The following is a 27,337-nucleotide window of genomic DNA, read 5'->3' as shown; positions in this document are numbered from 1 at the left end:
TCACTGTTAGTTTAATATTTTTATCTCTGATTCTCCATTGTCTTATGTTAAATGTCTTATATAAAAAACATATTTATTAAGTGGCCAACTTTGCCCAGAGCCATTCTTGGTCTTAGAAATGCAATGGTGAATAACAAAACAAGGTCTTTGTTTGTGTGGACTATATTCAGTGTTAGGATGATAAAATATAAATAAATAAATATCAGCCCTGGCTGGTGTCACTGAGTGATTAGACTGTCAGCCCATGCACTGAAGAGTCACGGGTTCAATTCCCAGTCAAGGGCATAGTACCTGGGTTGCAGGTTCAATCCTCACGCCCAGTTGGGGCACATGTGGGAGGCAACCAATTGATGTGTCTTTCTTGCATTGATGTTTCTTTCTCTCTCTAAAAATCAATGGAAAAAATATCCTTGGGTGAAGATTAACAAAATAATAATAAAAAATAAATACCAGATTTTGATTGGTTTTATGCAGAATATTAAAATTGGTGATGTGCAGAGAGGGAATGGGTAATTGCTTTAGAGTAGTGCTTAGGGAAAACTTTCCTGAGAGGGGTCTTTCTAGCTCTGACCACAATATCCCCACAACCACCAATTCAAACAAAACATGCCAACACAACACTTCATATAAATGCAACCATACAATATGTAGACCTTTAGATCTGGTTCTTTAACTAGGCATAATGTTTTCAAGATTTATGTTATAAAAAGTATGAGTAGTTTGTTTCTTTTATTGCTGAACAACACTTCACAATATGAATATGCTGCATTCTATCAATTTATATATTGGGGTTGTTTCAAGTTCTGGGCTATTTTAAATGCTGCTGCTATGAACATTCACTCACAAGTTTTTTGTGGACACATTTTCATTCCTGTTGGATATTTAACTAGGAGTAGGATTTTTGGATCATCTGGTAACTCTATTTTATTTTTTTATCCTCACCAGAGGACATTTTTCCATATTTGTTCAGATAGAGTGGGAGCGAGAGCGAGAGAGAGAGAAACATCGACGTGAAAGGGACACATCGAGTGGTTGCCACCCACACAACCCAACCAGGGCCTGGGACAAACTGCAACTGAGGTATGTACCTTTAGCGGGAACTGAACCCGGGTCTCTCTGGACCGCAGGCAGACGCTCTAACCGCTGAGCAAAACCGTCCAGGGTTTTAATACTTTGAGGAAATACCAGACTGTTTCTCAAAGTAATTTTCAAATTTCACATTCCACAGTCAGTGTAAGAGAGTCTAATTTCTCCACATCCTCACTAACAATTATAAACTTATGCACCCAATGTAGGAGAATATAAATCTATAAAGCAAATATTCACAAACATAGGGAAGGAGAATGACAATGATATAGTCATTCTAGGGAACTTTAACATTCCACTGACATTAATGAATAGATCATTCAGGCAGAAAATCAACAAGCTATAACGAGAGACAAAGAAAGACCCAGCAAGTCTACTTCTGGGTATTTGGTGAAGAAACCCAAAACACTAATTTGAAAAGACATAAGCATCCTTATGTTCACTGCAGCATTATTTACAATGGCCAAGATATGGAAGCAACCTAAGTGCCCATTGATAGATGAATGGATAAAGAAGAAGTGGTGCATATATACAATGGAATATTATTCAACTATAAAAAGAATGAAATCTTGCCATCTGCAACAGCATGGATGGACCTAGAGGGAATTACAGTCATCCCTTGCCACTTGGCGCTTTGACTTTCGTAGCTTCACTCTATCATGTTTTTTTCAAATATATTCACTAAAAAGTTGATCGAGACAGTGAAAATGATACAGCGCATGCTCGATTGCCTGAGTCAATTATACACCCCTGTGTTACAATTACAATTAATGTACATATGGACTGTAGGCCTATGTATTCGAGCACCCCAGGAATGCTTCAACTCCAGGTGCAACTGCTAGAGACTGGAACGGATTAGCTGTGATAAACGAGGGACGATTGTATGCTAAGTGAAATAAGTCAGACAGAGAAAGACAAATACCATATGCTTTCACTTACATGTGGAATCTAAAAAGCAAAATAAATGAACAAACAAAACAGAAAAAACTCATAGATACAGAGATTTTGATGGTTGCCAGATGGGGGAGGATGAGGGGGGAGAATGGGTGAAAAAGGAGAAGGTATTAAGAAGTGCAAATTGCCAGTTATAAAAACAGTCATGGGGATATAAAATACAGCATAGGGAATGTAGTTAATAATATTGTAATAACCATGTATGGTATCAGATGGGTGCTAGTCTTATCAGGGTTCATCAGGTATATAAATGTCTAATCACTAGGGTGTACACCTAAAAGTAATACAGAGTGGGGCAGAAGTAGGTTTACAGTTGTGAATACTCAAAACCCAAGTTTACTCTTGTATTATTATTTATTAATTATTGTATTATTTTCCATATGAACAAATGTAAACCTACTTTTCCCCCCACCCTGTATAATGCTGTCTGTCAACTATAATTGAAAAATAAAAAATTATTAAAAAAAAAAAAAATCTAAGAGTGTGTATTAAGATGTGAGGGACTAATACTTCTTTCTAACATCTCTGCTAAGTGACCTTGAATGATTAACAAATTTCTCTGTCATCAGAGTCATACAATTATGTTCAATTTGACATATGCTTTTAGAATTTTCAGACACTTAACAGAATTATTTGTAGTATAAAATGATTTATCATCTAGGACAGATTTTCATTTCATCTCTAACTACCAAGTATAGATTCAGATGTGATATGCTCTACACAACATGGGTCTCACAGAATTTTCCCTCATGAGTCCCAGAATATGGCTTTACCATATTTTAGATGCCCCAATATGGATATACATCTGCTCTATAGCTCATTAGTAAAAATTGCTAGTTGATGTGGTTAATGAGAACGACATTCATTTGTATTTGAGCATGACCTAGGTTTTCTTTCACTTTTCTTAAAAGTTGGTAGAGATGGGCCCTGGCCGGTTTGGCTCAGTGGTTAGAGTGTCGGCCTGCAGACCAAAGAATTGTGGGTTCGATTTCGCCAAGGGCATGGACCTTGGGTGCCATTTGTCCCTGGTCCTGGTCGGGGTCATGCGGGAGGCAACCAGTCAATGTGTCTCTCTTACATTGATGTTTCTTTCTCTTTCTCCCTCCCTCCCCTCCACTGTATCTAAAGATAAATGGAAAAAATATTCTCGGGTGAGGATTAAAAAAAATAAATAAAAGTTGGTAGAGACGGAAAATAGGATTCTAGAATTCTGCATCTTGAAATGAGCAATTCATAATGGAGGAGTTATGGAATTGAGACAAATTCTAAGGAAGTTAAATTTTGGTTGTAATTTGGATAAAAATAGGGTATTAGCAAGTAAGAAGACTGTATGATGGTCAGAATATACTGTTAACATGTGATTCAAATTCATTAAGAACAGAAATATGTATGGTGTTTGAAACACTGCTCAAATAAAATCAAGCAGTCCTGGTCCCTGTTTTTATGGGACATCACCTTAATATTAATGGTAAATTATTATCTTAAAATGTAAGGGTAAAAATATATATATATATATATATATCCATTCTTTTTAACCTCCACTTGAACATTTTCAACTAATCTAAACTTCAAGTGATTTCTCCTCTTCAACCCATCAACACTGATTGAGGGAAAACTGTCATTAAGGACTTTCAGTTAATCCATGATTCAGAAGACATCTTCCTTATTATGATTGTCTTCTTATGCATTCATATGCAAAATTAACTTGAACAACGGCATAAATTTAAGATCAGGAAGAGTCTAGGGAATTGAGTAATATAGTATGAATTAGTTATGACAAAATCAGACATTTATAATTAATTATATCTTTGAGCCCTGCCCACTGTCCTGATGTGAAGAGCACCTTTCAGTGTCCTCCATCACAGAGCCAAGGTCTTGCTGTAAAGCAAAATGAAATTTAACCCAAGGTTTAAGAGAAACCTCCTATTCATATTTAATAACTGGTTAGGCATTACAGATTTTAAGTAAAATATATGAACCTGTGAGCAAAGATATTTCAAATTCATCTTTTGAATGGCATTTAGTGCTTTTTGACGTAGGTTGGACATGGATATTTCTTCTAGTTGCCTAATTGCCTCTCTTTCTGACTAGTGCCCATTTCTACATACCCCAAACAACATCTAATAACACAGAGTAGCAAATCTAAAAAATCATTTATTTTGTATTACCCATGCAGTGCTATTTCCCACAATAAATTTTTGTATGTGAAAATTTAAAAATTGATATATATTTTTTTAAAAAGCTCATAAATATTTTCATTTATGTCATGAACCAAAATCTAAATATGGATAAATAAATTATCATCACAAGCTGGAGAAAAGGTAAAGCAGAAGGACAAGAAAAATATGCTCCAGGTCTACAACGTCTTTACTAAAAGGTTTAAAGCAAGCCGGTCTATTGTTCGTGTGCATCTGTGAACACACCTTTGAAATGCCAGAAGTAACCCGCTTTTCCAGATGCCCTGAAGACGTAACCACTCTTAAGGGCACAAGGCACACAATCTTGTTAGCTATCCTGTGCCCTGGTTTCTCCTACTTTCATGTGATCTTATTTACGTTCCTTCCTTAATTCCAAATGTATAAAATAAACTGCAAACTTGTCATTCTTCGGAGTATTTGAGATCTGCTTCCTAGCCATGCCATCAGTTTGGCTCAATTAAACTCATAACAATTATCTACAGATTTGAATATGTTTTCCGTTGGCAAGGTCCTTTACCAAGAACCCAACATTGCTGGCACCCTGATCTTGGACTTCCAGCCTCCAGAATTATGAGAAATAAATGTTTCTTGCTTAAGCTACTCAGTCTATGGTATTTTTGTTATAGCAGCACAAACTATGACAATGCCCAGGTTCATCAGTTTTTCCTAGAGAATCATAAATGACAGAGTCATATGGGAAGAGGAGCTTACGATTTTCTATTATTCTCTCCCTTGTTTCCATGCCAGATGCCCAGTTGATTCTTATTTATAGTTGACCTGGTTGTAAAAGTGATACACTATGAAATTCCTTCGGCATGACATTTAAAGAAGTATTTCATTCAGCTGATGATTTTAAAACAAATTTTAAACAGTGCTAAATGCCAAGCAACAATTTTGATTATTATCCATTGATTTTCGGCTCTGGAGGGCAGGTAGGAATGAGCATCATGGGTCTTACCCATCTCTAAAGCTAGGTGACCAGACTTCATGAGTATGTATGCTATGAGCTTCTTCCTGAGTCACGGTACAGAAAGAAATACCACTTCCAAAGAATTATACTTGACTTTTGTTAAATGGCTCCCGGTTTCCTTCCTCTAAATGGACCCTAGAGCAGCCACAGAAGCGAGCCCTCCTGAGGCGACAGCCGTCATGAGCCGGTGTGAGGAGTGAGTGAGGCAGCGGTGTTCCGGGGGCAGGAATGTCCGGAGACTAAGTGAAAGGATAGTTTGGAGGGAAGCTGAACATTCTGTTCTTACTTTTTACCACGTTGTCTATGGAAAATTGCCTGCCCAGTGACTGAAGAAATTTACAGCAACTGCCAGGCTGTTGGGGTTGATGGGGTATACAAAAACCACAGCACCCCAAAATTCCGTCAGAGATTTACAAGGAGACGTGCACAAGGATGCAGCCTTGTGCGAGCGCAGAGAGGAAGTACAGGAGAGGCACCCCGCTGCGGAACCAGGCAGCAGTCATTGGGTGCATTTTACCAAAATGCAAAGCCTCATGTTTTTTTAGTCTAAATTTAGACCAGCTAGAAAAGAAACTGTAGACATTTCCACTAATCGTGAAGTTGTAAAATATAAGAAGTGGTATATTTCAGCTACCATGTTAGGTCTGACCATGGGAAACATTTCTATGAATTTTAGAAAACAAAACAAAAGGTTTCTCAAACAAATAAATTATCCAAAGAAATAAGGTAAATCATTATTGTCAGTATAAATTATTAATACCAGTAATTTTAGTGCTTCTCCTGTTCCCCATAGTCTCATAACTATCAACCTACCTCTGAAAGCAGAGTCTATGATTGCCAGAATTTCCTTATGTACAATGATGTGTTTATAAAGTTATCTTACTTGTCATGCAACCCAGTATTGTGGTTCTGGAGTACGTTCGATCCCACAACTGAACTGGGTGAGTTAAGGGTTTTAAAAGGCAGACATGGAACTCAGGATACTTTGACATAATTAATGTCCTTTTTCCCGAAGAATGTCTAATAGTTCAATCCCAACAGGCTTTGGAGAGAGAGTTGCTGTTTCTCTTGTACCTCACACTGGCAGAAGGCTCCAGACCTGTCTAACATGTTAGACAACTTGGCCTCATCGCTCTGGTTTTTGGTTTGGTAAAGACTTTCAAAGAGGGCTTTAAAAAAACTTTGCTAAGTTAGGGAAGCAATATTGAAAGAAATAATGCATAATTTAAAAATGTGATTAACTAAAAAAAAAAAAAAGGTTTCTCTAAAAATATTATTAACTGGAATTTTTAGGACCCTGTGAAAATATCACCAAGTGTTTGAAAGAAGCTCTAAGGACGAGAAGACTCAGTCCACAAAGCATCCCTGATCCATGCTGTTATTGGGAAATTCATCTTTCCTTTAATGAAAGAAACCTACAAGAATATACTCTCTGATCAGGTCCAGTTATAGTTACGATATTTTCCAAAGCCCATGGGAATAATTCTGAGAATCTGGACTCACTCTGATTTTAATGGCTGTCTGGCAGATTTTCTAATCAGCATCACTGTACCTCACATCCTTTTCTTTGTTATTTCTTACCAAGAAGTATCGCTTTTAATTGAATCATGAATATCAAGTTATGTAAATAATCAGGTTTAATTAATACATTTTATACCAAGAAAACAATGGTAAGTCTAAGGAATGTAGAAAATATTCTAATTAAAAATGAGTGCATTAATTTCTTTGTATGTATATCACTATGAATCCTTTAAATAAATTAAGTTAATGAATAAAGGTAAGTCCTTTGAAATGTTTTTCTTAATAGTTAAGGTAATTAGTAAACAGAATTGGCTATTGCATAGCCCCAAGAGTCAAAGGATGGTCAGAATCTACACTTTATAAAAAACCAAGCGTGCCTGTGTTAGAGACATCTCACGTAGGTCTAGGATACACGAGACATACCCTAAATATGCACAGTCATAGTTGTAGAGGTTCAGTTGCTTGAGTCAGACAGGGCCTTTGATAATTTTAGCAAGTCTCTTATTTGGAATTATATATATTATATATATTGTTATTTTACATATATATTATATATAAAATCTCTCTCTACTCCAATCTATTTCTCATTCTTTAGCCATATTCATATTTTTGGAACATCAAATCCAGGCCATTCTTTTCCTCAAAAAATGTTCAGCCATCCTCCATATCTTAAAAAACAGCTCTCAAATTTTCCTTCCTGGCTATTCCTGGCTATATTCTTTCATCTATACCTCTCACCCCAACTACTTAACCATTATCTCCCACAAATTCTTTAAAATTTTTTTTTTCCTTTATTGATTTTACAGAGAGAGGAAGTGAGAGGGAGAGAAAGACAGAAACATTGACGAGAGAAAACATCAACTGGCCGCCTCCTACATACCCCCCACTGGGGATTGGGCCCACAACCTGGGCATGTGCCCTGACCAGGGACCGAACCGGTGACCTCTGGGTGCATGGGTCGACAGTCAACCACTGAGCCACACTGGCCGGACTCCCATAAATTCTTAATACCGTTCTTTGCTCCAAACTGCTTATTTCCAACTTCAAGCCATACCTTGTTTTTCATGCCAGTTGCCATTCTCAAACTCTCAACTGTGTAGCTCGAGCCCAATTTAAAAAAAAAAAGTCTCAATATCTTTAGTACTCTTGAATCTGAATTCTTGTAGCGTTTCCTTTCTCATCTGCTTATTTTAGTGTCTAATTATATACTTCTGTATCTTGTTAATTATTTCAAAGTTTAATCAGATTTCTATAATTAGGTATTTAAATAATAATTATTGCAGCATATGAGGCCTTTTTGTCTGCTGAATGAATGAGTTTTGAGAGAACAAGGTCAAGTACAATGATCTAGCAAAATCAAAAGTGATGTTAGGTCTCTTGGTTACACAAGTCCAAGAAATATACAATATATAATAGCAACTGATTTCTCATCCGTGACAATGTCAGGCAGTGCGTAGCAACAGGAAATGACGTGGCTGTGCGGTGAAGGCCCATCTTTAGTACCTCAATCAAGATGTTGACAGCACTCTAGGAACAAGAGTACCTTGGACCTGGCTGACAGTAGTGAAAATGGAGAAAAGCGACCAGAGCTCAAATATATTAAGACAACGAAGCTGACTGTGTGCTGATGAATTAGAGGTTAGGATTTGAGAGGAAGAAGGCAACAAGTACAAACCCAAGGTTTTTGACCTGCATCATCAAAATTGACAGAATTACCAGGAGTTCAGTTTCATGGATATTAGGTTTGAGAAGCCTGTGAGACCTTCAGAAAGAGATAATGAGTGGGCACGAAGGTCTGGAGTGGAGGAAGTCAGTCCTGGCTAAAGATATAAATTTGGGAGTCATCAACATAGTTTGACATTTCTATCTATGTTAAGATATAAGTAAAAATGTTTTTATTTTTATTCCATATGAAATAAATAGAAACCTGAGACACACAAAGTTTGACTAACAGCACAAGTTTCCGCACAACAAAACTGACAAAGTCCTGTCTGTGGAGCTTATATCGTATTAGGGGAGAAACACAAATGAATAAGTAAGTTGATGTATGGTAGGCTGGTGGATGATAAATGTAGATTTTAATGATAAACCAACATAAGAGGGGAATGGAATACTTGAAGTAGTGGAGGTGTTATTGTGTCATTTTTTACAGGGTAGTCATGAAAAGTGTCACTGAACTGAACTGAGCCAAGACCAATGGAGTGAGAGGGAGCCATGTAAGATCTGGGGGTACAGATTTTCAGAGGGAACAGCAGTTTGAGGTGATTTCCCCTCATAAGTCAGTAAATCAGAAGACAGGTCAAATAAGAATTGTGAGTGAGGATATGTTTTCTCACTGGCCTAAATAGATTGTTCACCAGGTAGGTAGCTTCATTTATAAAAGAACAAATTTAGATCTATATTATGGGATGAAAATATACATTACTATTGAACTTAAGAGCATGGACAAAAATAAAATAAACAATTATATATTCTAGAAGGCCAAAGCTAGCCTTTGAACCATCTTTTACATCTTCCAACACCAAATGATACATTAACTATACACATACACAAATATTACTGTAAATAGACATCCTCTCATGTGCTGCCATCTTGTGGCATAACAGAAAAGTGTTATTAAAACACTGCATTAATGATTACATTTATGCTACTGCTGGTTCTCTTAGTTGACAAAATGTGTCTCCTGGGAGACAAAAGCATGCTTTGTAACTGATCTTTGAGATTAAATACCTTTGAATTTTATAAAAAACTAAAAATGAAATTTATAAAAACTGAGACTATATTAGCTTGATTAAAAAAACAATTGCATTGGTCTGGCCAGTGTGGCTGTGATTGAGCGTTGACCCATGCACCCAGAGGTCGCTGGTTCGATTCCCGGTCAGGACACATGCCCAGATTGTGGGTCTGATCCCCATTGAAGGGTATGCAGAAGGCAGCCAATCGATGTTCTTTCTCATCGATGTTTCTATTTCTCTCTCCCTCTCACTTCCTCTCTCTCTAAAATCAATAAAGGAGGAAAAAACCCCTAAAAAACACAACAATTGCATTGTAAAATTACTTCACCACACATAAAATTTCTTCTCAATACACAATACCTAATTTTAAGATGAATGTCATTATTATTTTCTTTATTGATTTTAGAGAGAGAGGAAGAAAGAGGGAGAGAGAGAGTAACATCAGTGAGAGGGAAACATTGATTGGCTGCCTCCTGCATGCCCCCTACTGGGGACCTGGTCCACAACCTGGGCATATGCCCTGACCGGGAATCAAACTGGCGACCTCTTGGCGCATGGGTCCATGCTCAACCACTGAGCCACACCGGCAGTCAAGATTAATGTCATTATTTTGTAACCCACAAATCACCCCTTTCTACACTTAAGCAGATCTTGCCTTTCAATCTTTTACGAATTATTTTCTACATATGCTGGATAATATATAAAAAAAGTAATTTTTGTTCTTCCCCTTGTCCATGAATTTTGTACATTTTAGCTGTAACTTGAACAGACTAATTGCCTGGGTATTAATGGGCACTGTGCTCAGAGGAATAGGATTCCTAGGGAGGGAAGAGATGCCAAAGGAGGTGAATTAATGTGTCATAAAAAGTAACTCCTGCCCTGGCCGGTTTGGCTCAGTAGTTAGAGCATCGGCCCATGGACCAAAAAGACCTGGGTTTGATTCCAGCCAAGGGCATGTACCTCAGTTGTGGTTTGGCCCCGGCCCCGGTTGGGGTTGTACAGGTGGCAGCCAGTCGATGTGTCTCTCTCACTTCGATTTTTTTCTCTCTCTCTTTCCCTCCCATTCTGTCTGAAGATAAATGTAAAAATATCCTCTGGTAAGGATAAAAAAAAAAAGTAACTCCTGCCCTAGCCAGTTTGGCTCATTGGTTAGAGCAGTAGTTCTCAACCTTCCTAATGCCGCAACCCTTTAGTACAGTTCCTCATATTGTGGTGACCCCCAACCATAAAATTATTTTTGGTGCTACTTCATAACTATAATTTTGCTACTGTTATGAGTCGTAAGGTAAATATCTGATATTCAGGATGTATTTTCATCATTACAAATTGAGCAGAATTAAAGCATAGTGATTAATCACAAAAACGATATGTAATTATATATTGTGAAATATTTATTTCTAATTACAAATAAATAAAATTTTGTCTTGAAGCATGGTGTAGCATGGGTAACAGTCTTACTATAACAACAGTAAACTACATCGCTATATTTTGTGACAGTATGTGTAAAAGGCCAACGTCAGTGCGTGCAAAGGTTGAGATTACTTCTTCCTCACCAGATCAGAAATTCTCAGGGCAGTCTTTGCAAGAGCTCAATGAAGATCATCTTTTTCAACAAGTTTACTTCTGTATTTAGACTTGATAACCAAAAAACTGGATATGTTGTTGGAAATGGAAGAAGAAGGCATAACACAGTCTCAGACAGAACAAGATATGACTGCAAACACTTGATCCAGAATTTTGTAACTGGCATTGTAGAGAAATCAGTTCTTGCTGCATTGCTGTCAATAAGTTCAATGAACTCCTCCTGTGCTGTCTCAGGAACATCTTCGACTGTGACTGTGAATGGGCTTCTGGCAGGTGCAAAAGGGGTGTCAGGTAGATTTGGAAAGTACGATGAAATTTCGTCTGCAAGCATGTGCAAGTGTTCTTTCACAGACATGATTATCGTAATCCTTTTGTCTGGTTCAATGTCATGTTCCTCAAAGAAAGCAGATAAGGTAGGCAACATGTAAATTTTATTTTCATCCAGTTTTTTTTGCCAAGGCTGAAGTTTCATTTGGAATGATCAGATCTTTTCACACAATTGAGGCATGTTGCATTTGGTCCTTGCAGTGATAAATTTAGCTCATTCAAGATGGCAAAGATGTCAACCAAGTAAGCTATTTTCTGTAGTTCACTTTTATCACTGAAAAGTGCTTTGAACTGCAGTCTTGCTTTCTGATTAAAAAACGTTTTGAGTTCATCATGAAGCTCAAAACACGTTTTAAAACTTTTCCTGTCGACAACCATCTCACTTCAGTGTGAACTAGCAGAGCACTGTTCGGCGCATCCAACTCGTTGCACAGTTGTGAAAACAGTCGACTGTTTAAAGTGCTCGCCTTTACAAAATTGACAGAACTTATGACGCTTTTCATTACTTCTTGTAACTCTTGTGGCAGCATCTTCATTGCTAATATTTGCCGAATAATCATACAGTGAGTTCCGACGACTTTTGGTGACTCATTTAGTACCAAACACTGAAATCCATATTGACATCCTAGCATAGCTGGAGCACCATCTGTGCAAACACCACAAACTTTTCCCAAGAGATCTTATGCTCTTTCAGAAATGAACCAACTGCCCTGGCCAGTTTTTCTCAGTGGTTAGAGCATCGACTTGCAGTCCAGAGAGACCCGGGTTTGGTTCCTGCTAAGGGCATGTACCTTGGTTACAGTTTGTCCCCGGCCCTGGTTGAGTTGTGTGGGTGGCAGCCACTCAATGTGTACCTTTCACGTCGATGTTTCTCTCTCTCTCTGTTCCTCTCTCTCCCTCCCACTCTACCTGAACAAAAATGGAAAAAATGTCCTTGGGTGAGGATAAAAAAAAAAAGAAAAAGAAAAAGAAATGAACCAACTGTGTCAAATACAAAACTACATGCAGTAGTTGTCATTTCAAGAGGTTTGCAAAAAAACAAAAACAAAACTCATCTTTAAAGTCACCATTATTAATATACCTCACGTAAACCAGTAACTGTGAACAGTCTGTAATGTCTGTAGATTCATCAAGCTGGATGCTAAATATTGGAAGTGGAGCAGATTTAATTTCCTGGATTACCCGATCAAGGATATCAGCAGACATGTCATCTATTCCTCTGCGGACAGTGTCGTTAGATAAGGAAATTGCACTCAACTGCGTAACAAATTTGTCTCTGATCATAACTCGAACAATGTCTTTGGCTGCTGGCAACAGTAAATCCTCAGCAATGGTGTGAAGCTTCATAACTCTGGTGATTCTGAGTGCCACCAAATATGAAGCTTCAACGGCTGCTACATTTTGTTTGTGGTATTTGCCACCAGGGTCAAGTCTGGCTTTCTTGAGTCCATCAGCTTTGCTTCTAAAATAGTTGGTATCCTTGCTGGCAAAGCTCAGGTGCTTGCTATCAAAATGATATTGTAGTTTGTTTGGCTTCATAGATTTGGCTGATAGAACTTTACAACAAATAACACATTGTGGTTTCTCAATTCAGCTGTAATTATTGAGGTAAAACCATCCTGTAAAAAATCTTCACTATATTTTTCTTTCTTAATATTCTTCTCTACATGATCCATTATAATGGGATGGTTTACTAATGAAAATAATATATAACAACAGCTTTAATAATACAAAAGATGATACATGGCATAGTTTAGTCAATACAGTTCTTTAAAGTTTCTTATGATTTACCATTCTGTGTTGTTTTTTTTTACATACCTGTTACTATCACAAGGGGACAGTATTCACATCAATCACAGCTGAATATAAAAAGACTGATCAGCATCCAGATTAAGTTCCCATGGTACAGATTTCTTTTTTTCTCTGCAATAGTTGATAATTTTCCAGTACATGATTTTACATTTACCCAGTAATTATAATTCATAAAGTGTCATTTTACCTCCAATACTGCTGCTTTCAACACAGTAGCTGCTTTTAACAGAGTAGCTGCTTTCTACACAATAGCTGCTCTCTACACATGTGTGACTGGTCCATATAAGTACATTATGGTGCCAACCCTGTCACATACACCTGTATTTATACGGGGTGTATGTGATGGGGTTGGCGTGATGATGTCATCATGCCGGGTACTCATATGTGGGCATATCTGTATGTGGGCAGACCCGCCTGGAGATGGATAGAGGAGCAGTGTCTCAATTCCTAAGACCATTGGAAATATGTATTTTCTGATGGTCTTAGGTGACCCCTGTGAAAGGGTCATTCGACCCCCAAAGGGGTCACGACCCACAAGTTGAGAACCTCTGGGTTAGAGCATCAGCCTGCAGACCAAAGAGTCTCGGGTTTGATTCCGGTCAAGGGCACGTGCCTTGGTTGCAGTTCAATCCCCAGCTCTGGTCAGGGTCTTACAGGAGCCAACCAATCAATGTGTCTCTCTCACATTGATGTTCCTCTCTCTCTTTCTCCCTTTCCCCAACTCTATCTGAAAAGCAATGAAAAAATATCCTCAGGTGAGGATTAAAAAAAAATTAACTCCCTATCTCCCTATCACCTGGAAAGTTAAAGAATGTGAGACATCACCAGTGGTATTTTATGACCTCATTTGCCTCTAGAGGGAAAGTGTTTGAGAGATCACTCTATTGTAACACTGAGTCACACGTCTGAGCTTTGTCTCCTTCTGGGGCTACTCATTAATGCTATGTGGTGTGCTTAGTGGCCCTACTCACACCTGATCCCAGATTCATCACTTTTATCTTATAATGGATTGCTGCATGTTGGGTCTCACAGACCTATCTCACCTTCCCTACAGGATAATATTTTATATTGTCAAGATGTACAGCATTTACATTTGATGCTACAGCATAGCTCCCACATTTTTTTAGCTTTGGTTCCATGTTTCAGTGAATTCAATGCTTAAGGCAATGACAGCTAATGGTCCTGCTATATCTATCCTCCAATTTGTCCACTGTTGGTAACAGAAACCTTGATTTTCACCTGCACAATTGGTTGTCCAGACTGAAAAGTGCATTTCCAAGACTTCTAGCTATGCTATCTAAGTTCTAGCCCATGAGAAAGAATAAGTACTGACTGATGTCTTCCAAGCTTTTTAAAAGACAGCTGGTGGCCCTGGCAGGTTTTGCTCAGTGGTTAGAGCGTCGGCCTATGGTGCAGAGAGACCCGGGTTTGGTTCCCGCTAAGGGCATGGACCTCGGTTGCAGTTTGTCCCCGGCCCTGGTTGGTCGTGCGGGTGGCAGCCACTCGATGTGTCCCTTTCGTGTCGATGTTTCTCTCTCTTTCTCTTCCTCTCTCCCCCTCCCACTCTATCTGAACAAAAAATGGAAAAATGTCCTCGGGTGAGAATAAAAAAAAAAGACAGCTGGTGTCCTACACATTAATTTAAAAAATCAATTTCAAGAAGTAGTAGTAGTGAGTTGGAGGGCTCTAGACACATTCTCAGGTGAAAAACAAACCCTACACATTTTCAGAAGTTCATCACATCAGTTAAGATTTTAGAAATCCAATAGTATGGTATGTGCCCAGACATCCCCTCCAAAATAAAAGACAAATGACTACTTCTTAAAGACTGGCACCCTGTGGGACAACTCTTTTCTACAAATATATATATATATATAATTTTTTTTTTTTTAGAGAGAGAGAGGTAGGGAGAGAGAGATACAAAACATTGATGTGAGAGAGAAACATCAATCGGCTACCTCCTGCACGCCCCCTACTGGGGATTGAGCCTGCAACCCAGGAATGTGCCCTGACCAGGAATTGAACCTGGACCTCTCAGTCCATGGGACAAGCCACGCTGGCCGGGTGGGACACCTCTGAAGGACCATCTACACTTTACTGATTTTTTTTTCTTTATCCTCACCTGAGGACATTTTTCCATTTTTTGTTCAGGTAGAGTGGGAGGGAGAGAGAGGAACAGAGAGAGAGAGAGAAACATCGACGTGAAAGGAACACATCGAGTGGCTGCTACCCGCACGACTGACCAGAGCCAGGGAAAAACTGCAACCGAGGTACATGCCCTTAGCAGGAACCGAACCCGGTCTCTCAGGACCGCAGGCCAATGCTCTAACTGCTGAGCCAAACCGGCCAGGGCGGACCATCTATACTTTAAACAGGGTTGATTGAACCCTCTGTTGCATAGTCTCTCTCTGCCCAATCCTGCTTTCCCTACTTCCGCACAGATGAAAGGGGAGGAGTACCACTCCAAGGCCCCTGATTAAACTCTTGAACACATAATTCCATTTCTGAGCCCTTTTCCAAGGAACAACTGAAACGCCTTTCAGTGTCTTCCCCATCTCCAGTCAGACCTTTCTGATTTACAGTCTTCTGAGCTCCAGAGGGTCTGATAGTAAGTGCAGTATTTAATGCTGAATGTGAACCTCTGCTATACATGTAGGTATAGTGCAGTTATATACGATGTACAACATGACTCTTTACATACATAAGAAGATTTTTAAAATACTGGACAAAATGTATACAAAATTATCTCTAGATTATAGATAGCTTTATTGTTCTCTCTTTACTGATTTTTAAAAGGAAAAAAAAGAATTTATTTTTATAACAAATTTTTAAAATAAATTTTAAAAACTGCCATATCTATTAATAGTAATAACAATAACTACCAGCCAGAAATACAAAATATACCAAATAAATCAGATGGATTTGTATAAACCCCATTTGTAGTGACGGATAGGAACATTAGTTATCTCCAATCTATTTCTTTCTCTGCATTCCAAGTAGATCAGTGAGATAAACTTTGTAGCTCTGGCTGGGAATATTTCAACACTCAAAAAGGGAAAAACCAAGGAGTATTTCTGCAATCTCTAATTGTAAAGTGATGTTTCTGCTGTAATGTGCTTCAAACCAAGTAAAAGATAGGCATAATAAATGTGTGGAATGACAACCACATTATAGCACATTCACTTGGTATTATTCGGGTTAATCAGCCCAAAGGACCTTTGAGAAGTTATCAGGAGGAGAATTCTGGTGGTATTATTATTAGAATTCCAGAATAAATTGCTGCTTCACTTTTTGCTAACATTTGTGATCTTGGCTTTTAACTTTAACTCTCTTGAAGTATAACTCATTTAGTTGGGTCTTTCTTCTTTATCCTTCTATGCCTATCCTACACTGCTTTCCAATTTTTGCTGCATTCCTTAAGAAAAAAACCTCATAATTCTTTATAGGTTTAAAGCTAACACTTATATGGAGAGGGTGTATCTCTTCCTCTGCAGCTATTAGCTACATAGAGTTAGACCAATTATTTGTGCAGAGAAAATTGGATTTTCACCACTTATTTATGAAGCCTGTTATTTTTTTTTTGTATAGGGATAATCATAAGTTAAAGTCACAGTGGAAACACTTTGCTGTGTGTGCATGTGTGTCTGACTTATTTGAGAAGTGTTTAGGACTGCATGCGTCTGGCACACAAGTGGCTTAATTTAACTCTTTTTAAAAAAAAAATGTTTTTATTGATTTTTTAGAGAGAGAGGAAGGAAGAGAGAAAGAGAGAGACACATCGATGTGAGAGAGACACCTCAATTGGCTGCCTCCTGCACGCTCCCTTCTGGGGATCGAGCCTACAACTCGAGCATGTGCCTTGGCTGGGAATCGAACCTGGACCTCTCAATCCATGGGATAATATTCAATCCACTGAGCCACACTGGCCGGGCAAAACTCTTAAGACAATGCATTTGTTCTTTCAGACCTGTAAATATCAATTACACCTATATTAATGCCATATTTTACAAATTACATCTTGTTTCCTTTAACATTATAAAAGGCTTTAATTTTAAGAATAAAATGTTTTAAATAAGAACATTAACTAGTCCTAACTGTGGGTCAACTTCCCTATGAAAATACCACCCTATCATTTTGGTTCTTGTTCAAATGTATCTTCTCAAAAGATTCTTGGCTCTTAAAGGGTTGCCATTTTGGTTTATATTTTTACTCCATCAAAATTAGCAGAGGGCCAGCATCTTGCACATACATGGTGCTTAATGGTTATCCATCTAATTGACTGATAGACAAAAGATTAATATTATGATGAAACTGACTATACAAATTAGTGTCACCAGTTTTGAGTAAGGATAAACAGGTGATACTATTTGTTTTAGCAGCAAGTTAACATATATTCCACTGTTGTCCTGAGCCCATTGTGACTATATGTAGCATATTAAATGATGGCCACAAGTTCTTTGACACGTCTTCCATTGGAACTGGTATGATATCCCTTCCCTTGGAATCCAGGCTAGCCTTTGACTTCTGTGACCAATGGAGCATTGCAAACATGGCATTATACTAGTTCCTAATCTAGGCTAAAGAAGATTGACAACTTTCACCTTGGTTTTTAAGCACCGTGGGCCTCCATAAAGGAATTCCCACTATCCTGAGAGACAGAACATGTCAGGAAACCCTGAGATTACAAAGAGTGAATGAAACTATCTTAGACCCTTCCAAACCAGATCAGCTGCCAGGTGAATACCCCCAAGTGTCCCCAGTTGATATCATGGAAAAGAAAAATGACCCAGTTCAACTCTGACTGAATTCCTGACTCACAAAATCATCACATATAATACAAAGGTTGACATAAGCCACTACTTTTGGGGGTAGTTTCATACATAGCAAGTAATAACCAGAACATTCTACATGCTCTGGCTTGCCCAGGGCGGTCCCAGTTTCTGCCAGCTGTCTAGGCATCCTGTCATAATTTACCTTTGTTTTGGATTTTCAATTTTGTCACAAAGTATTAACAATTTTGTTAAAATAAGCTAAGATGGGTTTGGTAGTGTCTGTCATGGCCTCATCTAGAAGAGTGTAAGAATTATATAGAATAAATAGTTTTGACCTCAAACCTAATTTAAATAGAAAGACAACCAACAAACCTCTTTTCTTCTCCTGAAACCCTCAGACTGAAGAAAACTAGCATTCCCCATTCAAGGTCAACATGTAAGGTGCTTGCTGACGAAGGCATGTTCCTGAGACATAGGCTTCAGGAGCCGGCCACGCCCTTCCGGTCTCGGGTGTGAGGAACCGTCCTGCACTGCTGCTGCCGCCGCAAACCAGCCAGCGGCAAACTGGCCCTGCCCTGATCTACCAGCCAGACAAGTCTGCTAGGCCACCGGCCCTGCGTGAAAGACTGTTCATGATGGGGGGGGGGGGGGGCTCATGGGGAAACATGGGAAATTCTAGGTTGAGTGTTCGGGGCTAACATGCAGGAAACAGAACAGGAGCAGTCCTGTTAAAGAGTGAATAGACTAGTCTTACTCTTTTTATTTGTTGTTGTTAATCCTCATCCGAGGATATTTTTTCTTTGAGTTTTACATAGAATGGAAGGGAGGGAGAGAGAGAGAGACAGAAACATCGAAGTGAGAGAAACACATCGATGAGTTGCCTCCTGCAGGACCCTGACTGGGGCCAGGGGTCAAACCTGCAACCCAGGGGCGTGCCGGTGACCGGGAGTCTAGCCTGAGACCCTCTGTCCACCGGCCAGTGCTCTAACCGCTGAGCCAGGTCAGCTAGGGCTAGTCTTACTCTTGATACAGTGATATCGTCATTACTGCATTATGTAAATCTATCATATTTATTTATTATTTCTCAAATTTTAACATTTTGTGGTAAATATTCAGTAGCAATGAGATAAAAATAAAAGTAAATATTTAAGGAAAATCAAATACTGAATTTCATTCCTGAAGAAAGTAGATGATAAAAAATGATTCGTACAAAATGTTCATTTCTCATCCACCATGATAGCTATACTGTATCACTAACTCATGAAGACTAGAAGATATAAATCTGCTAAGAAAGCATCAGCATCTACCTCAAAAAGTAATTATTTTAAGGAAACTGTACCTGAAGAAAACAATTTAGTATGTGTTTACATATTAACCCATGAAGCATGACTTTCATTTACACATAAAATACTGATTTTCTAAATTGTGTTCACTTTTAATTCCAGGATTTCTTGTGCACACATGAGAGTGAAGCAATGGTTATGCACACTTCCTCTGTCAGCCAAAGAGAGACTTGGTAAATAGTTAATGCTGTTTGTCCTTCAATGTCATCAGGTAGTTCAAATAGAAAATCAGTTACAGTTATATTAATAATCATTTAAATATTTTTCATCTAATTCTTGGAATCAAAGAGAAGTGTTTTACTTCATTTTGCAAAAGTAAAACAGCTGACAGTGTGGATCCTATTGTAAAATTTGTTTAGAAGTTCAACACTGAAGAGAAAATGATTTATTTTTGTGGTAAAAATATGGAGACAAGTTTAGAATAAACAAAGTGTTATAATTAAAAACAATAGTCTTAAAAAATTCCACTTGGAATTGGTGGTGGTGAACACACAATTCATAACTAAGTTCGAACAAGCTTCAAAATTCTATCAATTGAAACGGAACATTGTTAATTGTCTAAATTTATGATTTATAAATATTACATATACATAGACTAATTGGTTCAAAATTTTTTGTGATGGAGCGGATTTTTAATACTTTAAAAATAACTTCAATATGGCTGCAGGCACTTCGCTAACTGCATATTAGTTGAAAATGAGATGAATATTTGAGTCTTTGAAGAACTGCTTTGCAAATCAATCTGTGTTCTACAATGGTCTTGAACATTTTTTTAAATGAGTCCTTTAAAGTTTAGAAGAATTTTCTTCAAATTAGTTGGAAGCTTCTAATCAAAGTGTTCCACAAATTGGGCATTAAAAACCTTTGAAGCATTTGCATATTGCACCGGCTGAGAGCACTGCTTGCAAAATGGAAGATAATGAGATCATCCTTACCAAAGCTAAGGAAAAACTGAACAAATGAGATGGTGTGAACTCAAAGGATATACTGTGGAAGATTTAAGTTTGATGTCTATAGTTGAAATTTGAACTGTCTCAATTTTCAGGAAGAATTTTGAATATTAAGAACTCCTATTTTTTAAAAAATTTAAGTAAAGTTAGCATACAATCTCACTTTGGTTATATTAGTTTCAGGTGTAACATAGTGATTTTAATATTTTACACCTTACAATGGGATCACCCCACTAATTCTAGTAATCATTTGTTACTGTGCAAACTCACCACAATCTTATTGACTATGTTCCCCTTTGCCTGTTCACCCATTCTCCTTCCTTCTCCCTTCTGGTAACCATCCCTTTTGTCTCTGTTTCTATGAGTCCGTATTTTTGTTTTGTTTTGTTTGTTTTATTATTTTTATTTCTTATCTTTTGCTTAATTCTCACTCAAAGATATTCTTCCATTGATTTTTAGAAAGAGTGGAAGGGAGGGCGGGACAGAGAGAGAAACATCGATGTGAGAGAGACACATAGATTGGTTGTCTCCCACATGACCCCGTCTGGGGCCAGGGATGGAGCCTACAGCCCAGGTACATGCCCTTGACCAGGAATCGAACCCAAGACCCTTTGGTCCATGGGTGAGCACTCTAACCACTGACCCAAACCAACTGCGGCTGTTTGTTTTTATAAGATTCTACATAAATACCATATGATATTTATCTTTCTCTGACCTATTTATTTCTCTTAGCACAATGCCCTATAGGATACATTTGTGTTGTTACAAATAGAAAGATTTCATTCTCTTTAAATGTTGTATAATATCCAATTGTATATATGTACCACATCTTCTTTACCCATTCATCTATTGATGGACACCTACGTTGCTTCCATATCTTGCCTATTGTAAATAATGCTGCAATAAACATAGGGTGCATATTATCTTTTCAAATTAGTGTTTGTGTTTTCTTTGGATAAATACACAGAATTGGAATTGCTAGGTCCTATGGTATGTGTATTTTTAGTTTTTTGAGGAATTGCCATACTGTTTTCCACAGGGGCTGTACCAGTTTGGAGTCCCACCAACAGCTCTTACTTTTAATAAATTTAAATTTCATATAGAAATGGAATAAAATTGAGAAGGCCTATAGTTTTCTAACATTTAAGCTTGGCAAAACATTGAAAAGAATCATACACAGAGAGGATTTTTTAATACATGTTGCCTTGGAATAATATTTGTTAATGATAGCTTACTGAATGGAGGCAAAAAAAAAAAAAAAAAAAAGCCCCTGAAATATCAAGCAAAAAACTTGAGAAAGTCTTCTATTTAGTAGAACTTGTCATGAGCTTATTAAACATAGTATGTGCGGGGAGAGCATTTTATCAAGTAGAAACTATCATAGTCTACAGACAGTCCATTATTTTTTCTTTTTTATCCTCACCTGAGGACATTTTTTTGCATTTATCTTTAGATAGAATGGGAGGGAGAAAGAGAGAGACAGAAACATCGATGCAAGAGAGACACATCGACCAGCTGCCACCCACACAACCCCTACGAGCCGGGGACAAACAGCACCTGAGGTACCAAACCCGGGTCTCTCTTAGTGGGAACCAAACCCAGGTCTTTCTGGTCCGTGAACTGATGCTCTAACTACTGAGCCAAACCGGCCAGGGCTACAGAGAAGTCCATTTTAAATTCTGTACCATAATGGACAATTTCCAAGAACACTGCAGACAATTTTATTAAAAAAGAAAATTTCACTGAAAATATATTCTCTAGAAAATACTAATGAAAAGGTATTAAAAGTAGAAATAGCTATGACACTAAGTAAAATATGTACATATATACTATCTAAAACAGAAGCAATTATTTTGCTTCTATTATTTTAAGTTTTCAGCTAATCAATATTTTTCCTTTAGTGTATATGGGTATATCCTATTTTTTATAAATAAATTTTAAATAGAATGATTTTATATGTCCATCAGAAAATAAAACCTATTTGCTGGCCTATAAATATTTCTAAAGGCGATAGTATTTTTATGATTTTAGTGCCCATGGTTTGCTCTCAAATGTGTTCCAGTTTGGAGGATAACTTACATCATTGCTTTACTCATTTCTAATGTGTTTTTGTTTCTAGTTACTTATTTACTTTGCTCACATTATCAGATTGTTTCTCTTTTTTCACGAAGCTGAAAATGTCAACTTCCTAATACTCTTAACATTCTCCTTTGTTTTCTATTTCTATACTTTCTATTCCATGAATGTATTATTCCCATCTCCAGTGTCTTTGACATTCATTGCAATGCTCTTTTTGGACATCCTGAACTCTTCCTTTCCAAAGCAACCTGTGATCTTTCCCATTTTTCAACATCAAATTCAAATATTGTCTTTTTCCACATTCTCTAAACCACAACTAATCTCTTTTCTCTTCCTGATCACATCACATTTGCTTTGCAGTATCCATAACCGTATGTGCAGTTTCTTCCTCTAAGTCATCCTGTCTTTAGACACCATGTTTTCTTGTTGATCTCTGCCTTCCTCCCTTCCATCCCCTCCACACTGTGGTAGAGTGGATTAAGCCAAGCGGTGCTCTATAAAGTTTGTTCGACTAATTGCTATTTTTCTGTATATATTTTTCATTTATCTACCTCCCTATACACATGTAATTGTAATCAATTTTATTCTTTTAATACATTAAATGTTTATATTCTTCCCACGATGTTTCTCACCCAAACTCCTCATTACCAGGTCAGGAAGATGGCCTTCTAGGTTTTTTCTCACAAGTGAAAATTATCCTGTTGTCTTATTCACCTCCTAGTTTTGCTGCAAAGTCTAGTCTTTCGTGTTGTAATTCTAATACCTCTTTGACAAAAATATGATCATTTCTTCCCAATTTTTAAACCCCTATATTTCTCTTCATAAAAGAACACATTATGTCTTCAGACAATAGATAGCAAATAGATGAGAATATAAAGCCATAAATATTATTATTAATATTATTATTAATATTTTTAACCCTCACTTGAGGGTATTTTTCCATTTATCTTAAGATAGAGTAGGGGGGAGAGAGAGAGAGAGAAAGAGAGAGAGAGAGAAGAGCGAGCAAGCGAGGGAGCAACATTGATTGGCTCCCGCACAACCCTGACAAGGACGAGAACCGAACTACAACCACGGTACATGCCCTTGACTGGAATCAAACTTGCGACTCTTTGGTCCACGGGCCAATGCTTGAACCACTGAGCCAAACCAGCCAGGGCAAGCCACAAATATTATTAATATAAGAAAGCCAAATAGGTAGCAGATTTATAATACATAAATATAACCATGTTTAGTCAAGGACTTTTAATTATAACTCTCCGAAGAAAGATACGAGAATTTGTTTAGTCAAAAAAGATAACATTTCTGGTAATACAAGCAACAAAAAATAGCTTGGTTTTATTTATCAAGAGCTTTTTTGTATACTTTGCTTGCAATTAAAAGCTACTTCCTTCTACAGATCTTTGATTATTATTAATATTTGAAGCTCTGTAAGATCAACACCATGCCTGTTTTGCTTTATATGTTTTGCCCAAATATAATTCTCAGTGCAATAAATATTTATTCAATGAATGTAGTATATAACTTTGTATCAAGTAGACCATAACCTGATGTGATGGTGCCGCTATGACTTCCTTTCTGAATTACCTTCACTTACGTCACCCCTCTCTCTGCCCCCTACAGAGTTCCACATAGCACACATGGTTATCTCAGGATCTCAGAATAAGTGGATAGGACTGCTTAATCATATGCTCAAGGACCCACAATAATCATATGACTTTATCAGGCAACTATATGAGCCACCACATACAATAAAGATGGTTACATCAGTACTTGCTGATCTCCACACACTCTTTTATCATTGACATGTGTAGAAATTCACATTTAAAAAATAATAATCCTTACCTGAGGATATTTTTCTATATATCTTCAAAAAGAGAGGGAGAAAGAGAGAAATATCCATGAGAGAGGGACACATCAACTGGTTGTCTCCCGTACAACCCCGACCACGGCCAGGGACAAACTGTAACCAAGGTATGTGCCCTTGACCAGAATCGAACCTGTGACTCATTGGTCTGCAGGCCGACGCCCTATTCATTGAGCCAAACTGGCCAGGGCTAACATATTTTTTGTAAATAAATAAATATATGCATATGTATGTATGTACTGGAAAATCAGTAATCATATATGCACTCGTCACTCAACTCCCTTCTCTTCTCTTATTACCTATTGACTCCAGACCCAGCAGCTTTATGAAAACTGTGGAGTCTACTAACATTTTTTTAAAATTGTTAATCCTCACCTGAGGGTATTTTTTCCTCAGAAGTGAGGAAGGAAGATGGAGAAGGATGGGGAGGCAAGAGGGGGAGAGAGAGAGAGAGAGAGAGAGAGAGAGAGAGAGAGAGAGAGAGAGAGAGAGAGAGAGACATCGATATGAGAGAGACACATCAATTGGTTGCCTCCTGCATGACCCTGACCAGGGCCAGGGATTGAACCTGCAACCCAAGTATGTGCCCTTGACCGGGAATCAAACCTGCAACCCTTCAGTCTGCGGGCCTATACTCAACCTCTGAGCCAAACTGTCCAGGGAAACTTTTAATTTTTTTAATGTGTTCTTCAACTCTCCTTTCAACCACCACTGTCCTCACTCTCATTCTTTCCTCATGATACATCAGGATATTCTATGGTTCTCTAGATACCCAGTTTCGCTTCCTCTGTCTCCCCTGCCTTGAGCTCCCTCACCTTCTTCCCCCTGCTCTTGCAAGTGAAGGACATTATCAGATGATTTGTAAACATCACAAATTGTTATCTCTTCTGGGAATAAAATCTTTAATAATGAAGTTTCATTCATATAAAACAGACTGCCAGATGATAATTTTGGGAGCAAGAAATACATGTCTCTTATTCAAACAGTGCAGGTATCCTCTAGCAACCAAAGACAACCCAAGTTTTTTCTCAGTGGTACTGTTCTTAGCTGGTATTTTTTTTTTTAAATCAGCGAGTACAGCACACAAGTAAATGTATCTTTTTAAAGCTATTCAATTGCTCTAAAAGAAAGAACCACACCCCTAAAACTAAACATTACTGTGCTTACTATATAGATTTTCTCCCTGCCTTTGGAAACTACCCAACTATTTTCATATGGTGTTTAGTAGTCGTCCTCCACCCCCATGATTGATGTGGTTTGAATGCTAAAGTTATAGTTCCCTTGTCATCCAAAGTGATTTCCCAAGATGATCTGTTTCCTCTCAAACTTCAGACATTTTAACTCACACTCTGACAACAGCCAAGGCAGTTCTTATGAAAATCAAATTAACTTACCATCAAGGATATGTAAAAAAATTTTTCTGGATCCTAGTCAGTGTTCTTAGATGTTCCTGGACATGACTGAAGATCTAAAACATGTTCTAACTATAGTCACTATGGAAAACACATTCTATTTATTTAAAGTAAAAGAAGATTGATTTTAAACATCCCTTTTCCCCCAATAAAATCATTTCAGCTTCACTGTGACTACATGCATCAAACAAAAGGAGGATTCGAGAAAATTACCCCCTGGATAACAGAAAACATGTCTCCCACTATTTTATCTTTGAGGATCTGGATAGTTCACACAAAGTCTTGTTTTGGCCTGAGTTGCTTGGGCACAATTCCTGATCAACTGGAATGTGGGTCTTTCTAGTAGCAAATGTGAATTGTTTCTGATGTTCTCTTATCAACATTTTAAATCAAAATTTAGAGATAAGAGTTCCATTTTGTACATAAAAGACTAGGAAATGGAAAAGAATTCACAAAATTGCCCGGCTGGTGTGGCTCAGTGGTTGGGTGTCAACCCATGCACTAAGTGGTCACCAGTTCAATTCCTGGTCAGGGCACATGCCCAGGTTGGCCAAATTCCCAGTGGGGCACATGCAGGAGGTGGTCAATTAATGTTTTCTCTCATCGATGTTTCTCTCTCTCTCTCTCTCTCTCTCTCTCTCTCTCTCTCTCTCTCCCTCCCTCCCTCCCTTCCTCTCTCTTTAAAATCAATGAAGAAAAAAAAATTAAAAAAAAATTCACAACATTTATGCTTTGTAAAGATGAAACTGAAATTTGTAGAACTGTCGGTTCTCTGCCTCCACCCATCATTCACTCTTGACCATACCTGCCAAACATACTCCTCCATTTGTTTTACCACCCCAGGCAATGGTAATACCAGCTCCCTATTGCTTAAATCAAATACCAGGACAGCAATGCTTGAGTCCAATCTTCTATATTCGCAAAAGATACCATGTTCTGTTGCTACCACATTAGTGTTTCTAAAATTTATTCATGTTTTATCATTCCCATGGGCTCTATTTTACTGGAGGCCACTGTCAACTCTTGCTAGATTATGGGACAACTTCTATCTGATTTCTGTAGCCACATCTCTTAATAGATCTTTCCCTCCTCCTCCTCATACTTTATCTTCAACAAAGCTAATATACTGCCAGGTCCCAGCATGCATCATATTTACTTGGACCCCTGGGCTTTGTGAATTCTGTTTTTTTTTTGTCTGGAGTCTTCTCCCCAACCTACCTACCTACTTTTTGTCTTCTATTTTTCCTTCAAGGATGAGCCAAGTAATTAGCCTTCCTTACCCTTTTCACCTCCGTATGTCTGAAAAATGTCCCTTCTCTTTGTTCTTTCAGCCAAAATAAAATTTAAAATAAATAAAATCAAACTGAGTTTTAAAAAATATGTTTTTATTTATCTTTTAGAGAGAGAGAAAAGGAGGAAGAGAAAATCATTGTGAGAGAGAAATATCAATGAACTGCCTCCTGCATGCCCCCACTGGGGATGGAGCCCGCAACCTGGGCATGTGCCCTGATGGGGAATCAAACTGGGACTTCCCAGTCCATGGGATGATGCTCAATCCACTGAGCCACACCGGCCAGGCTCAAACTGATTTTTAAACCAACATGTATAGTATTATCATGATAAAAATACATTTTTCTGCCCGGCTGGTGTGGCTCAGTGGTTGAGCATTGACCCAAGCACCAAGAGGTGTCGCCAGTTTGACTCCTGGACAGGACACATGTCCAGGT

Source organism: Molossus molossus, unplaced genomic scaffold (genome assembly GCF_014108415.1).
Source record: "Molossus molossus isolate mMolMol1 unplaced genomic scaffold, mMolMol1.p scaffold_m16_p_3, whole genome shotgun sequence".
In the NCBI taxonomy this organism is placed as follows: Eukaryota; Metazoa; Chordata; class Mammalia; order Chiroptera; family Molossidae; genus Molossus; species Molossus molossus.
The sequence above is the reverse complement of the archived record's forward strand: the minus strand, read 5'-3'. Positions refer to the sequence as shown.